Source organism: Melanerpes formicivorus, unplaced genomic scaffold, assembly GCF_026170545.1.
Source record: "Melanerpes formicivorus ecotype bairdi unplaced genomic scaffold, bMelFor1.0.p_v2 SCAF_12, whole genome shotgun sequence".
Classification (NCBI taxonomy): domain Eukaryota; kingdom Metazoa; phylum Chordata; class Aves; order Piciformes; family Picidae; genus Melanerpes; species Melanerpes formicivorus.
The window spans coordinates 18,509,750-18,526,120 of record NW_027142364.1 but is presented as its reverse complement, the minus strand read 5'-3'; positions in this window follow the sequence as shown (position 1 = coordinate 18,526,120).

Below are 16,371 nucleotides of genomic sequence, written 5' to 3'. Positions count from 1 at the left end.
TGGATTGGACATTGCTCACTTCATCTTGCTTTAGTCTTCTTTAGTGTAAACAGACCTTGTGCTCTACAGAAAGATAAAGTTTAAAGGAGGACATCTAATTATTCAAGGGGATTTGTGATACCTGAGGGGCAGAGTAAAGGTGGTGGTCAGCTTTACTATGCCCAATGAGGAAATACTTCATAACAGCAGTATCATGGCTGCTTCTAAATATTTCCAGGATGGATACTGACAAACATGTCATAGTATATTTCTTCTCTGCTAAAACCAAACCAAAACAAAACACAAAACCAGTAAATTTTCATTCTAGACTAGTAGGACTCTATTCAAGTTCATATCATGCTGAAATCAATCTTTCTCAACAGAAATTGTCCTGAAAGCTTGGATGGGACTTTCTAAAATAACACATCAGAGACAAATTTATTGAAAACCACTCTCCATTTCCAGGGGAAATGACTCAGAAGCCAGAGTTCAGCTCAGTTTGTGCTGAGCACCCTCTAAGGTTGACATTTTTCAAACAGTGATCCCTGTAATTGCCTTAAGAAGTCAAGAGAACTCCTCCGGTCACACTGGTGATTCTTACCGATACATACAGTCATGGTATTACTAATTTTACTGTAGTTCAGATCTCTTCAAAATATAAGAAACCCTTTTTATAAAATTGACCTTGAATAGCAGGTCAATAAGAGCCTTTAAACCTTTCTGGGTTTAGTTATTTTTCTTTTCTGTAGTTTTAATACTTCTGTGGGTTTCATTGTTATCATGTCATTGACCTTGAAGGTAGTTGACATAAGACAAAAACGTAGCCAGAGCCTGGAGGAGCAGGCATTTGACAAACACCAAATCTAGGTACAAATATTCAGTTTATGTTCCACTTAGTCATTGCCCTGGTGAGGTAATGATCTGCAAGCATTACTTTCCTACTTCTCACAAATTGTGATTCCTTGTGTATTACATATTAAAATTAGCAGTTTTTATAAAGGACATGAAAAGATATTGTAACTTTGCTGCCAAATAATGAGATATGCAGGAATTAACACTGGCTTTGAAAGCTGTGATGGGTGTCTCCTTGATGCATATCTCAGCAGATGTGAGGCTCCCTTTAAGTTTTTTTTTCTTTTCTCATGGACTGTCTCTAATTTGGATCCTTTGCTCTTCCATTTTGGAACATTATTCTGTATAGATTTTGCCACGCTTTGATCCCTGAACCATTTGAATAACAAATTTTGCAGAGGAAAGACAGCTGGATGTTCTCATACAGTATTTTCCCTTTAAACTGCAGTTACAGGCAGAAAGTGGTCTTTAGGAGCGACATTGTAGGCTTCCATATGTACTCTCTCAAACTTTTTGTATCATGTGTTGTCAGTTAAGAAACAAAGACTTTTCTATCAGCCAATACTTTGTTTCAGTTTCCTCCTCATATGTAGGTACCTGGGGGTTCATTCAGCCTAAGAATATGTTGAACTCTTGTCATCTGGTATCCTATCTCTCCTGAGATTTATCAGATGTTGTTTGTTGTAGAAAACACAAAAGCTATGATTGCTGCAGTATAGAGTCATCACATACATATATAAGGTTTGATTTTTTGTTGCTATTGCATTTTTAGCCATTTTTTTAACCATGTGTTCGTGCAATTTCTAAGTGTGTTTCACCATACTATTTCAGTCACTGAAGTGAAAAGGAACTCATTTAAGTTCTATTTATTTCTAACATGCATCTGAAGGCAGACAAGATGTCATTCACACATTGTAGGCATATCAGTACATAAGCAACAGTGTAAAAAAAAAAACCACTTCTATTCATGAGTGGGCCCTTATGTGCACACATTTAACAGCTTTAGTGTACCTACATATGAAACTGCTCAGCCTTTGTGCTTCTCTTTCAAAAGTGTATAGGCCTTTTTCCTTACCAGCTAAGGTACAGAATGTGCACAGCAACACGCTTCTAGCCAAGGAAGAAAAGAGAGAAATAGAAACACTTGTGCCATCAGACGGATGCTAAAAAGGTAAAAACACGTGTAACAGTTTCCTGCTTGAAGAAAATAGATGGCACATAGACTTCTAAGAGTGAAAAGAGATGGTGAAATGGAGATGAAAGAGAGTAACAAGTTGGACTGGTAAAAGCAACAAATGGATATTCTGAAGGCATGGCTATAAGAAAGTAGCAAGAATGAGAAAAGACAAGACATGGTGCAAAACAAAGATAAGGCCTATTATGTAAACACAGATCATGATGGTGATATATAACCCTGCAGCGAGGACACTTAGAGGGAGGAGAAGCTTGTTTACTCATGGGGATGAAGAGGAAAACCTGATTGGTTTTCTATGGTGCAACATTGCAGGGTTATGTGTTTTTGTTAGGAATGCCTGTCTTTGAAATTCTTAAATAGTGCATCAAAATGTGCTCCTGAACTGTAAAGAAACTGTGAAAAGTACAGGAACTAGGACAGCCAGTTCTGAAGTGTGTTGCACTGCAATCAGGAAATTAATCTGAAAAGGAACGAGATTCTGCCACAGACACAGGCACTTATCCTCATATTCTTCTTTTATAGACTTCTACATAAATTAATTTGACACAACTGGAGGAACTGAGGTTTCCATAAGCTCAGTTTGAGCAGTGGCAAGCTTAGATGGTAGCTGCCTTCACAAAACCTAACCTAAAACATGCAGATCGAAGACCATGGCAGGCATAGGAAGAGCTGCTTTCTGTACTTGTATGATGTTGAATCCTTGACAAAACTTTAGGGTTTTCAATGCCTGGGAACTACAGATCTGGACAAATGACTAACTGGAGCTCTGGAGTCAGCCATTGCCTCATTCTGAGCAAATCCTATTTGTGATTTTATTCCTGAGGAGGGATGACTGTAATACTGTGGAGGGGAATAAAACAGAATTACCTGAAAACAAACAAAAAGCTGAGTGGAAACTCAGCCCAAAGATCTCACTCACTGTTTCCCCTTAAACAGGATGAATTTGACTACTACTCCAGACAATTTTAGAAAGGTTTATGTACCAAGCAGCCGTTCAACCAGTCAAATGACAGAGTAACTTAATACAGCAAGAAGTTAATTATACAAATTTATGAATGATTTTTAAAGGTAGATGAGGAATTCTTTCCATCTATTATTTCTAGAATAATGAAATTATGGTTGTCCATCTGCTCTTTTTACCTTTGAGGAAGGGTTTAGTCCCAGCTTATTTTGTGGATGATAATTGAAGTTTCACGTCACTGACCATCTGGAACGGGAGATGTGAGCACTGGGAAACTAACCAAACTCCCCATTAGCAGGAACCATAAAAGACCTTCTTTCACAGAAAATTATGGTTTTCTTGCTTAATAAAACTTCCTTCCCTTTTTTATCCATGACCTTTACGGTACAGAGCAGTGCTGTGCTTAACAGGGAGGGAAAAATGCGTTGGGATTTCTGTAATGCTGGAAATTTGAAGATGGAGGCCTGGAACAGAATGTTTTCAGCAAGTAGTTCTCATCACTGTGTTTTTATCACTTTGTAATATTTCATATCCCTTTTTCAAATATCAGCTCCAGAGTAAAATTCTACCTAGCTTCTAGCTGATACATACTGAAGGTCTTTCTAGCTATAGGTTATCTAATTGGCTCTGTTTTGTTTATGCAATTTACTTGAATAGGCAGCCTTCAGCTGCAGTCTGCTAAGCTAGAATAGATTTCAGTGAGTACTGTTATGGAGACTGCCCTCAGGGATGTATGAAAATGTAGCTTAGCTCAAACCATTTGGGAATGTCTGTATGTGTCATATCCAATCAAATCAGACTAGCTGCAGGTATTTCTGTCCACTTATAGACAAACAAACTGATACCATTTTAAATATGTAATGCAAGCTCAGAAATAAGAAGGCTGCTTGCACTTCCTGCAAATCACATCCAAGAGGCAATAATTTAGCTGCATTTTCAGTGCAAATGACCAAGTTGGCATCAAAGCTTCTTCATTTCAAAGATTTCTGTTGGGAACTTTTCAGAAATGAAGTACATCCTGGTACAAGTCAGCTTGCCTTTTGAGCTCTTCCAGATGTTTTTTCTTATCCAAATAACCTTCCTCTAATGAATAAGACAGATTTTCTGAGCGCAAGATAATTACAGAGTCTACATACAGTTGTGTCTTACAGAGGCAACTCCCTTTCAGTTCAAAATGAATCTACTGATTCTATTTACCTTGAAGTGTTCCACAAGACAGCTCATTTCATCTTCTCTGGATGAGATACTGTACAGAAGAGTCTGTCTGGTACTTGCAGTAGATCAACATATTTTTCAAGTCGTCTTGGCAGGAAAGACAGAAGAGGCATACATATGAGAGAAGTGAGGGATTGCTTGCCATTGCATTTGCTGAGGGTCCACAAATGCCTATTCACTCTTCAACTCCTTTCCAGAAGTGCAGTGTTGAAGAATACAGACTACAGCTATCTCAAAGAGACAAAGAGTTTGCTGCAACAGGATAAACTCCCATCAAAATTATCATTTGGAGATCAAGCTGTGATTACATGAAAGAAAAGCCCATTCTGCATTGCATATTGCCAGCAGCTACCCAAGAGTACTAGGAAAGGAGTGAATTGTTTAGTGATCCCTTTGTGAACCACTCCAGAAGCTATGTGCTCTTTATACAGTTTAATTTTCATTTCATCATTCTAACCCACTTGAAGTCAGGTAAACCTGTTCCCACTGTAAGCTTTGATCTTTCAAGACTCAAATCCTTAAGCCACTGACTATCTCAGAGTGAACTGACACAACTCCATATGTACCTTCATACTCGTGTGCATAGGGAATCATCAGTAAAGCACTTCAAAATAAAGCACAGGTTATCAAGTACTCAATGCCACAAGATTTTCATGTCTTACAGAGGAAGTGTTGAGAGGCACCATCTGTAAACATTCTCAAATGTAATTTTTAGGTTTATTTTTGCATAGGCAGCAACTCTCTTCCATCCATACCTAAGATGTTATATCAGTGTGCACCTTTTGCCTTTTGGATTAGAAACTTAAATGTTTTCAGAGTATGCTTTTGTCACTTGAGCAAAGAGAATAATTGATAACAGCAGTGTGCAACTGCCTTCCTTCGGTGCCAGGCACAGCAGGTGAAGAGACCGCATACCTCTAATACTGCATTTCCTAGCAACTTAAATGGTGAGACTCAGCAAATTTCTATTCTTAGAATTTATTCCAATGCTTATAAAGCTCTATTCTCTTTTTTTTTCCACCTGCTTTTGTTTTGGTCTCAATCCTATTCCTTCTACCTCCTTCATCTTTTCAATAATGATGGGTCACTATTTCTATCCTGCTCTATCCATTATCCTGTATTGCATAACCTCCTCCACTTCTGCAGTCAGCAACCTTTTTGTACCCTACATGAGGTGGAAAGAAAGGTAACTAAGGCTTTAAACACTTAACACAATCTCCTTCATTCACTAAAGCCAAGGGATACCCTAGTTTTATTTCCTTTTCTTCAACCCTTGTTTAGACAACATATGTATTAAAAAACAACCAAACAAACAAGAGAGTGATGCTATTGGTCAGTTCTGAAGGCAGTTTGAGGGTTGAAGCAGCTTGTTAGTTTTGACTGCATTTTAGGGAAATGGGACTTAGAAATATTTCCTGCAAAGACTATTTTACCAAAGGAAAAATTCCAGTCTCTTGGTTTTGGTGTCCTTGTAATGCATTTGGTACTTTGATGTTCTCCTTATCTAATTACTAGTTATAATGATCTACCTATTCAAATGTAATATCCTTTCATGTTGTTGGGTTTGGTTGTTGGTTTTTTTTGATTCATAATAAAATTTCACTCCATTTCTGGGGAGACCTTGTGACACATGAATCTAGATTTTGAAAAGAAAAGGTTTAAATATTACATTTTTAAACAAGATAGCATCCAAGCAATACATTGAATAAACTGATAGTCACAATTTTCCCTTAGCAATTTTTCTGTTACAAAATCTCACAAAAGTGAAATAATTTTAAGACATACAGTGTTTTAATTTTTTTATCCCTATTCATTATGTATTTACACTCACTTAAACAGTTCTTCCTTTCTAACCTTCTACTGATCTGTAGCAAGCACAGCTAGAAACAATACTCAAAGAAATGAGAATAATAGAGTGCATAGCAGGCTGCTGTTCTCTCAGACAAAATGGGAAAGGGTTATAGCTAGATTAAAATATTCCTGAATTAAGTATTTCATCCTCCTGTGCCATTTAACAGTGTACATCTTTATCATAGCATTTTTAGCCCTACAGAGAAATGTTAAAGGTACTTCTAAACCATTATTTTAGGATACCACAATGTTCTAGTCCTAGAGTTATCAGGGTTTAGCCCATAGCTAGGAGAGAGGTTTCCCTGCACACTGTCGGAGTGAGGTGAATGCAAAAGTTCATGAGGCAAGACTCCTTCATTCTACTAACTGAGAGGGTAATGGAACTAGTCAGAATGATTTTCATTTTATTAATAGCTGTGTTTAAGCCTTGTGGAACTGCCTGTCTAGGAAAAGTATCTATTTTTAAACTAAGTGGTGGAAATTAGTGCATATACTAAATGTTTATCCATAAATCAATGTAGTTGTCACAAATCCAGACAGAAAAATTGTCTGTTTGGCTGCCTGTCATTTCTGTGAGATTTGCTGTGGTGCATTGAATCCAGGCCACAGGTAAGAGCAGATACTTTAATTTTAAACAAAGGGAGATATTACTTAACTCTTCTAATCTTACCATGGAGGTATGGTTCATGTGCAGCTGCTATTTATATGTCCAAAACCATTAGCATATATACTTATGAATAAGTATATAGGAATATTCCTATATTCTTATAGAAGTAAGAACTCCCTTCTAATATATTTCATGTAGGGTCTCTTTGATTAAGTGATTTGCAGTATATTTAGGGAATTGTAGGGGGTAGTTAGGATTTTATTATTCAGATTATTTTCAAGACTCCTATTAGCTTTAAGATTGCTCTTGAAGAATGGCTTAGGTTTATGTAGCACTGCTTAAAGCTGGCTTATCATTTGAAACTCTGGTATCAGGGGCACAGAAATGAAGACTGTACCAAAAGTTTTGAGAAAAATGTCCCTGAAGACAGAAGTCAGAAATATGAATGTATGTGTTCTAGTATTTCTCTTCTTGCTGTAATCTTTAAGGATAGAAACATTTTTTACCACTGTGACTGTCTTAGATTTTGGGACTGAAATTTTACCCACGTTAACTCTGTTGACTACCTGGCACTCCCTCTTTGATTTATTTTACCATGAGTGAAGCTGAGTAATCATCCAGAGTGAAGGGTATTTGCAGATGTCACCATTGAGTTAACACCAGAGCAAAACACTTTTCACAAGGTTCAGCAGCTACATCTCTGTTTTTCTCAGCAGCCCCAAGCTGCCATAGTGAACCATTGAGGCTGTGGATAGCCAGCTACAGTTTAAAATTGCTTTAGCCAAAGTAGTCTTTTGAAGCTCTTAGACAAGGAGAAAAGGTACAAAGTGAGTGCAAAACCACCTTTCAACCCATCTGCTGTTCCACCCAAGTCCTGTGTTCTGTCAGACTATACAGTCTGTTATGGAACACCTCTCATTCATTGCTTTTCAGCCAGCATTTGCTAGACATATGATCCCAAATTATTTTCCTTTTTTTAGTTTCAGATCTATTCTTATACCACCTTCTCATCCACAGTTTTTCTAACGTGGCTTAAATGGACTATGCATTACCAAACACAGTACATTTTATCAGTGGATGACTATTAGTAGGTGTGTAGAGACTTGTTGAATTACACCTTCTTTGTAGAGCACTGTGTTTTAATGTTCTGTGTCTAACACTGAAAGTGTAGAAGTGATTTTAAAGAAGTTCAGGAAGCAAGCAACAGGCAAAATTGTAATTTTTACAATGTCTTGGGTGTTGTTCTGTTTTTATAAGCTGTAAACCCCAAAATGTTAGCATATTATCAGAAAGGTAAATAAGGAGAGCTTCAGCCCTGTGTCCCTCCTACATGCATATTACAGCATTTCTCTATGCAAAGCCAACCAGCTTCTCCAGCAAGTGGAGTGTTTTTCCCTAAGGTGAAGTTTCATTTGCTATATTTGGATCAGAAACAGAGGCCTACAATTCAGAGTATCTTTAAATCCCCATCCTCACTCCAGTACATCAAGAAGACAATACACAAAACATGTTTTGTTTCTGACATTATTACTACCAACGCTAGATCACACAATTTGCATCTGGATTTATTTTCAACTTTCTCATCATAACATCTTCATTTCTTGTCTTCATTTGAACAAAGTTTTAACAATCAAAAGTGCCATAGCAACAGCTGCAGCCATTTGTTATAAAGCAAGAGAAGTGGAATATTTGTGAGAGATGCTATGTTAACAGGATAGTATTTCATTCAGAGGATGCCAAAGTCATTTTTCTCTAGTCTCTCCATTTTTAAAAAGAAAAATGTAGTAAATATTTTCAATAATGAACTGTAGGTGGGATTGGACAGCTCAAAAGATTAAAAAGAATTTCTTTAGATTACTGGCTCATCTCAAATCCAGATTAGCAAGAGGCAAAAATTATCATCTGTTTGATGGGCAGATGGAAAAAAATATATATAATGAATTAGTAGGGGTACACAAGATTTGAACATCTCAAACCCATACTAGCTATTTTCTCAGCTGGAGCACAGACAGTAAACTAGGTGTGTCTTCACTAGCAGGAAAAAAAGACATGACCTGTCCTTGAAAAGTGATAATGTCTCACATAAAGGAAAAATCATAGGCATCTTTCAATGCTAACACATAATATTTCAGAATAAACTAGGCTTCCCTTTAGCTTTTGCTTCACATCATTTGCAATGTACTATGTTACCTGAGATACTAGTTTACTATTTCCCCTATAAAATGTGACCAAGGGGAGGAATTTTGTACAGATATCAGGGTCATGTTGTTCCAAGACAGGACATGAACCTCAAAGGTTCATGAATGGTCATGAACTATTTGGTCCAGCTATGTTAGAAATCACATGGCCCATTTTGTTTGCATCTGCTTCCAATGTTTCTAAGCATTGAATTGTTTTTTTTTTATGTCCATAAGAATTTGAGTAGAGAGTAGACAAACTGTACATTGATAAAGTCTGTGAAATGAAAAACTCTTTTCCTGTTTAAACCCCTTCTGACTATGATAAAATGTGGCTTGTGGGTAAAAACTGTACAGGGATGACATATCATGTTGTGGATACATATGAAGGGGCACAATTCTTATTCATTACATATTTGGCAAGTTTGAGGCTGGAGTGAGGGAGAACACTGAAATAGAAAAACAAACTTTAGCTAGACTTTCATACTCCTTTCACTCTGGTTTCAATGACATTTAACATAGTTTATCTTCTTCAACTGCATTCAGTATCAGGCCCCACAGCGTACAGCTCTGTTCTCAAGTTCCTAAAGATACTGAAGCTGTGAAGCTAGACTAGGTGCTACTTTCTCTGTCTCTTACAGAAAACATTCTGGAAGTTAAAAGCCCAAGAGTGTTGACAGGCCAGAAATTTGGCACAGCACTTTAGCACTGGCAATAGAGTACCCATCTGCTCCAGCAACTGCCTGCATCCTCCAGCAGCAGACGTAGCTCTAGGATATAGTATTTTAAACACAGCAGTATCTTACAGATCTCATCACAAAAAAAAAGAGTACCCATACTTCATTGACTACTTACTAAATTCTAGATTTGTTCTGAACAAGATTTAGTCCAGCTTCATTAAATTACTTTTGTGTCATGGACATTTTACTTCAGGGAGGTAAAAATAGAGAAAAAAAGAGAAGAAAAACTGAAATTACTTCTGTTGTGCCTTAGAAAAAATCTACAAAAGCATGTGATTCATACATTTCACTTTAAAGAGACTGAGATCTGGTAGAAATCACAAAGATATACTTGTCTTCTAGTTTTTCCTGCTCCCTCACTTAATGCTTTGAATTCTTTGTAGCGTACCACCCAAGCTCCCACTTAGTCCTTCCACTTCAGCCTTCACAGGTAAGCTCTACATCTTCTGTTAACACTTAAACAAGGGTAGCTAAAGGGAGCAGTTGAGGCTTGATAGACCAGTAGCAAGAAAGGGGTTCTTTCCTGTTTTACTAACAGACCATAACAATCTCAGAATGTTAATAAACAGAATAGAAACGCTCTTTGAATATTAAATATGAATCAACTGTATGTGTTCTTTCATTGACCAGCTAAGCAATCTGATATTGCCCCTTCACCTCTTCATTCAGTTTAATTTGAAGGATTTCAGAGGTTATAACCTACTGTAGTCCTGTTTAGCCATCGAAGTTGATTTAAACCCAAGAGGAGGAGAATGGGAGTAGGAATATGAATCTGTGGAGGATAATGACTAGCTATAACTGAGAATGTCAGGCTGTAATTCATCCCTTGGTATTGCATGTTGTGGACAGGTGTAGCGAGTTGTGCTACAATGTTATGATTACAAGTCAAATGTTAAATGAAGGGAGTGCTGTCTGGCATAAAATACATATAATTTTCTCTTATTTCAGCTTTACACTTCCCCTGAGCAGAGTCATGGGCTGTGTGATTTTCAGGAAATTACAATTCAAGATAAACTTTAAGTGCAAACTGTTTCCACATAATCTCTACCAGTTTGCCATAAGGGCAAAGGATTTTTCATGGCTAACCAAAGTCCTTGAAATGTTCCTTAAAATGCTTTGGTCTTTGTTTTTTTCCAATAACACCACTGTAAATCTGGAACAACAGTTTGAGGCAGCTTCTCATCTAGAGCATTCCAGCACAATGACAGTAAATCACAGTCATCTAAAGGTAATTTTCTGCAGCATTCTAATGTGTATTGCCCAGTGCAGGCAACTGCATTGAGATGTAACTCAGGCTACATCTTTTTATCAGGGAGGTAAAATTCAGAGAATCACATAGTATGTCTGGTGAGAAGAGACCTCAAAGGCCATCCAGCCCAACCCTCAACTCAGAACTGAAGGGTTAGCACTAAACCATGTCCCTAAGCACCAGGTCCACAGAATCACAGAATCACCAATGTTGAAAGAGACCTCAAAGATCAAGTCCAACCCATCACCACAGACCTCATGAGTAAACCATGGCACCAAGTGCCACATCCAATCCCCACACACTGCTTAAACACCTCCAAGGATGGTAACATAGATAAATACCATATTTATTTGAAAAATACAGTCTCTCTAAAAGACAATAGTAATTGAAAGGCTTCATTATGTGATCCTGGAGTTATCTCAATTTTTAGCATGAAAGGGGAGGGTTTAATTAAGACCACTCATCTTTCCAGAAATCAGCTTCCCTACCCCTTATAGACACAGCAGTCAGTGACTTCTTAGTGTGCTCTGATGTTTTATTCTTTGCACTCCATGTGTGTAAATTAAGTCCTACACTACCAGGTTTTGCCACATTTATACAAACAAATCTGAGCTGTGGATGGAATTAGACCTCTGAGAACATATTAAACCCTTTACCCTAGCCTCATAGAATCCTTGCAATTGCACATTAAATTTTTGTCTTTCAAAAGAGAGATGTGATTTTCACTGAAATTCTTTATTCCAGAGTCTCCTCACTCTGGACTAATGGTAAGAACTGTCACATAAATGGAAGGTTGTGTAAATGTTTCTGACAACTTAGCTCTGAGTAACTTTGAAGACTAGTGGCTCACAGACATGAATTTGAATCATAATACAAAAATTAAGTATGCTGTAATGAAGAAGAAAAAGAATGTGAAGATGATGGGAGATAAAGATCTGCCATATATGAAGAAAGCAAGTGCTGCACACTATTTTATTATTAGAGAAATACAAATCAGATCAGTTTACAAGTTCAGATGATTTGGTCTGGAAGTGTGACATCTGGCATGGAGGATAGCTCTCAACTTTGATATCAGGAGTAGGGAGGTAAAAAAATAGTTAGTCAAGATGTTAACCCATACATAACTAATTCCCTTAATGGCACAATATATATATGTTTAAATTTTAGGTTCTATTTTTAGGTTTTAGCATATTCTTTAGGAACCAATTTTAGCTCAAATATGTCTCAGGGATTATTGCACTTCTTGGGTGCCTGAAGATTCCTTCACAAAGTATGAGATGCTACACTCTGCTTGAGTCATTCAATTCACGTCACACCGTAGATTTGCTTCAACTAACATACAGCTGTTTAGGCTAGAAAAGACCTTTTAGATCATAGAGCCCAACTGTTAACCCACCACAACCACTAAACCATGTCACTAAGTGCCACATCATATTGGAATGAATTTTTTTTCCTCCAGATACTGATTAGATAATTCTTCCCTCATTCATTGTTTCTTGTTAACTCAGAGTGTTGGAAGTTTGATACACCACTGGTTTCTAACTTTTACATTTATGTTTTCTACACAAAAAATCCACATATTTTTTGCAGTATTGTTCTAATTTATAAGTTTTTTTGTGTAGGCATAAGTGATTACAGAGACATTCAAGGCACAGGAGAAATTAAGTTCTTCATATTAACACAGCAATAATTTACTTATATATGTTCCTTGGTGGAGGATTTTTTGGTTTGACTTTGTATTATATCCATCTTTGCAGCTGATGAAACCACTAAGAACTCCTTATTGAGAGGACACAGCCTTTGAGCTGCTCTAGATACACACATGCCATTCCTCTTTAGGCAACAATTGAAAAGAATGGAAATTAAGTACTGGATTGAATTACAGCTCTGATGGCCAAAAGAGAAGGATCATAGTTGCAGGCACAGAAATCTGTAAAGTATGTGCTCTTTGATACAATCAGCTTTTAAGTAAGAACAGTCAGACACTGGTAATAGCATAACACAGAATGCAGCACAAGCTGTCACAGATGACCCACTATCAGCCATATGTTTTCTGCTGACGTGCTTCATCCCTCTCAAAGATATGAAACTGGCTTTTTGGAAAAGAGTTGTCACTGGAAGATGACTGTGATAGTTTCAAATAGATTTATGAGAACTGGACATTTAGAAGCGATAGCAATCATTTAAGAATCAAACATTCCTGTACCAAGCCGCAGATAAATGTGAATATATTTTTTCTACTGAAGCCATAGTTTTCTTTTATAAATAAGTCCAGGTTTCTGTTCATCAGGATTTCTTTCTGTCAAAGATAAAAATAGGGCAGTATTTGCCAAGAATGTGGTAATGAAAAGTCACTTGTACAGATACATTATGACAACACATACCATTTCTCAGATGCACAGGAGTAGAGAAGCTCCACACCAGATGAGATATGACATTAGAGTTGAAATTGTTCAGCCCACAAGCCCTTTAGGTCATTACTCATTGTTTAAACTATCACCTCACATCTCCTTTCTACATGTCTTGAGTGACTACAGGTCTCGTAGTAACTAAATTCCGATGAGGATCAGAGGGAAGGGATGTTCCCAGCACCTCTGTCAGGAGGGGCTTGTAGACATATTTCCTGAATACCAAAATGTTGTGTTTAACCCCATCAAGGTGGGTGAGCTAACAGGTCTTTTTAAGGAGAAGGTGATGGAATTTTAAGGTCAATAATGAGATCACCATGGAGGGAAAATAATTTCCAAGACTTCTTAAGGGTATAGAGCAGCTTCCTAAGAGTAATGGCTGGAGAGGCAGGGAAAGGGAGAGAGAGCGGCAGATATTCTGCAGTCCCTGATATTTCAGGGTTGATGACAACTAAGATCCACACTAGGGAAAGTCTAAATGAAACATCATAAACTACTTATTGTTTTCTCTGACTGTACTGCAAGCCACTGCCATGTGTCAGCTCTGACCTGAACACAGAAGAAAACTGACACAGTTACCAGTGTAGAAAATATCTACACCTCACATCTAGCTTCTAGTCCAAACACTTAAACTGGGGGGAAATTGCAGTTCTGTTTTCTCAGTTTTCTTCCAACACTTCTAGGAAAACTATATAGTTAAATAGTTGTGTGGGAACAGAAGTTGTTGAGTTCAATCCACTTCTCTGAAAACTCCAACTTTCCTAACACAGCACAGCGACCTTCTTCTGTATAAAGTCAGGGAAAAATAACTTCTTCTTCCTCTTAAAAATAACCTTGAACTACAGAATGTGGTTTTTTTTTTTCCTGGCCAGTTTTATTTTTCTTAATTAGCAGCTGCTGAATTCACCATGTAGTTCTATAATTATTTAGCACCCAAGGGAGATTCCACTTCATTCCAGGAAGGTATTTTAAGGAATATCTGACCTTCCTGTAATTTCAGCTATGATTTTTTTTTTTAGTTTAGATTGTTCCTGATTCTCTTCTGTGCAGTATTAAGTAGTGCATGATAGTGCAGCAAATAGGGAGGAGATGACTGGGCAAGAAGCAGCCCTTTCATTTAGCAAGGAGGAAGAACTCTTCCACTCCAAAAACTATAAGCTGTTTGCTTTCATGTTGGTGAAAGAGCGAGAAGAAGGGGGAAAAAGGTATAAACCATTTTACTTACTGGTTATTTCTAATAATTGATTCCACATCATCCTGTTCAAAATTTTGTGCTGTTTGCACACATTTTCATTCTGATGCTTGAGTGTTTTCTTCAGCATATGGCCTTTCTCTAAAATTTGGCTAGTACATGTGTTGCATCACTTGGGCTTATATCAAAGCCAAGAATCTTTGTGCTGTTCTGCTAATTAAAACTGATTATCATCTTTTTATTTGATGCTGCTACACCAGCCCTAGGCATGCCATGCCTTGACACAAGATTTAACCTCCCCCAGAGATTTTTCTTAAGAAATAAATCCATTACTTACTGATAAATCTTTGCTCCAACCCTAAATGCTTTCCATTTTCTTTAAAAGGAAGATGTATTATAATATATTCACAGGCTAGGAAAAATTACAGGAAGAAAAGGATCTTATGAATAAATGACATTTTCTTTAAGAATAACTGAAAATGTAAAAAATAATCCATTCAGATGTAACTGGAAATGTGACTGTAAACTTTCTGTTCCAATAGCACTTCTTCTTGCCATAGAGACCTTTAGTGTTCTATCCCCATATAAGTCCATAGAAAGAAACATTCTTTGCTGTGCTGAGCTTTCACCCTAAAAAGCTCTTGACACATCTGGGGAGGGAAGAAGCAGAATGATCAACGTGTGCAACAGGCACAAACTGCTAATCCTTCTATTTTAAGCCTAAATTACTATCATAACTTGCAATTCAAGTAGAGAGCTATGAGGTCTCCCCTCAGCCTCCTCTTTTTCAAACTAAACAGCCCTAGCTCCTTCAGTCACTCTTCTGAACATTTATTCTCCAGGCCCTTGCCCAGCTGCAGTGCCCTCCTTTGCACTCCAGAGGCAAGAGAAGGCAAGAATGATAGCTGACCTTTTGCCAAAGAGAGTCACAATTGAAAGAAGACTGAAAATTTAGATAGCAACCTGTTGTCTTAATAGCATTTCCTCTGGGAACAGTATTTTGGACATTTATGTTAATAGCACTTTCCACTAAAAAGCTTCTCAGGAGTTCTGTAGTGCTGCTAGCCAGTGTAACTCAAGATACCAGGTTTTCATACTTAGCAATTTCTGTTATAGTCATTATTACTGGTGCTCCACCTTATTCCTTAAGAATCCTTGTGACTTTTGTGGGGTTCTTTTGAAAGCACGAGATCTGTTTTCATTTGCCTTCATGCTACTTGGAACTCAGTAAATTAATCTAATGCTTAAAAATTCTGACATACAGCTTTATCTCTAATCCTCATCTCCAAATCTCCCATTCAAAACTACTCTTGAGAGTTATACTCAGGGATCACAAGGGTCGGAAAGGACTTCTGGAGGTTGAGTCCAACCCCCCTGCCGGAACAGGTCTGTATAATCAAGTGCAGGTCACACAGGAATGCATGCAGACAGGTTTTGAAAGTCTCCAGAGAAGGAAACTCCCCAACCTCTCTGGGAAGCTTGTCCCAGTGCTCTGTGACCCTTACAGTACAGTTCTTCCTCATGTTGAGGTGGAAGTTCCTGTTCTATAGTTTACATCCATTACTCCTTGTCCTATCACAGAGCACAAGTGAGACAAGGCTGACCCTTCTTTCTTGACACCCAACCCTCAGATATTTATAAACATTTGTTGAATCCCCTCTCAGTCTTCTCCAGACTAAACAGCCCCAGGTCTCTCAGCCTCTCCTCATAAGGCAGTGCTCCAGTCCTTTAATCATCCTTATAGCCTTCCACTGGACTCTCTCAAGTAGATCCCTGTCCCTCCTGAACTGGGGAGCCCAAAACTGCATGCAATATTCCAGGTGAGGTCTCCCTAGGGCAGAGTAGAGGGCGAGGAGAACCTCCCTCAATCTGCTGGACACCCTCTTCTTAATGCACCCCAGGATGCCATTGGCCTTTGACAACTGCAACAGCTTCTTTTTCTGGG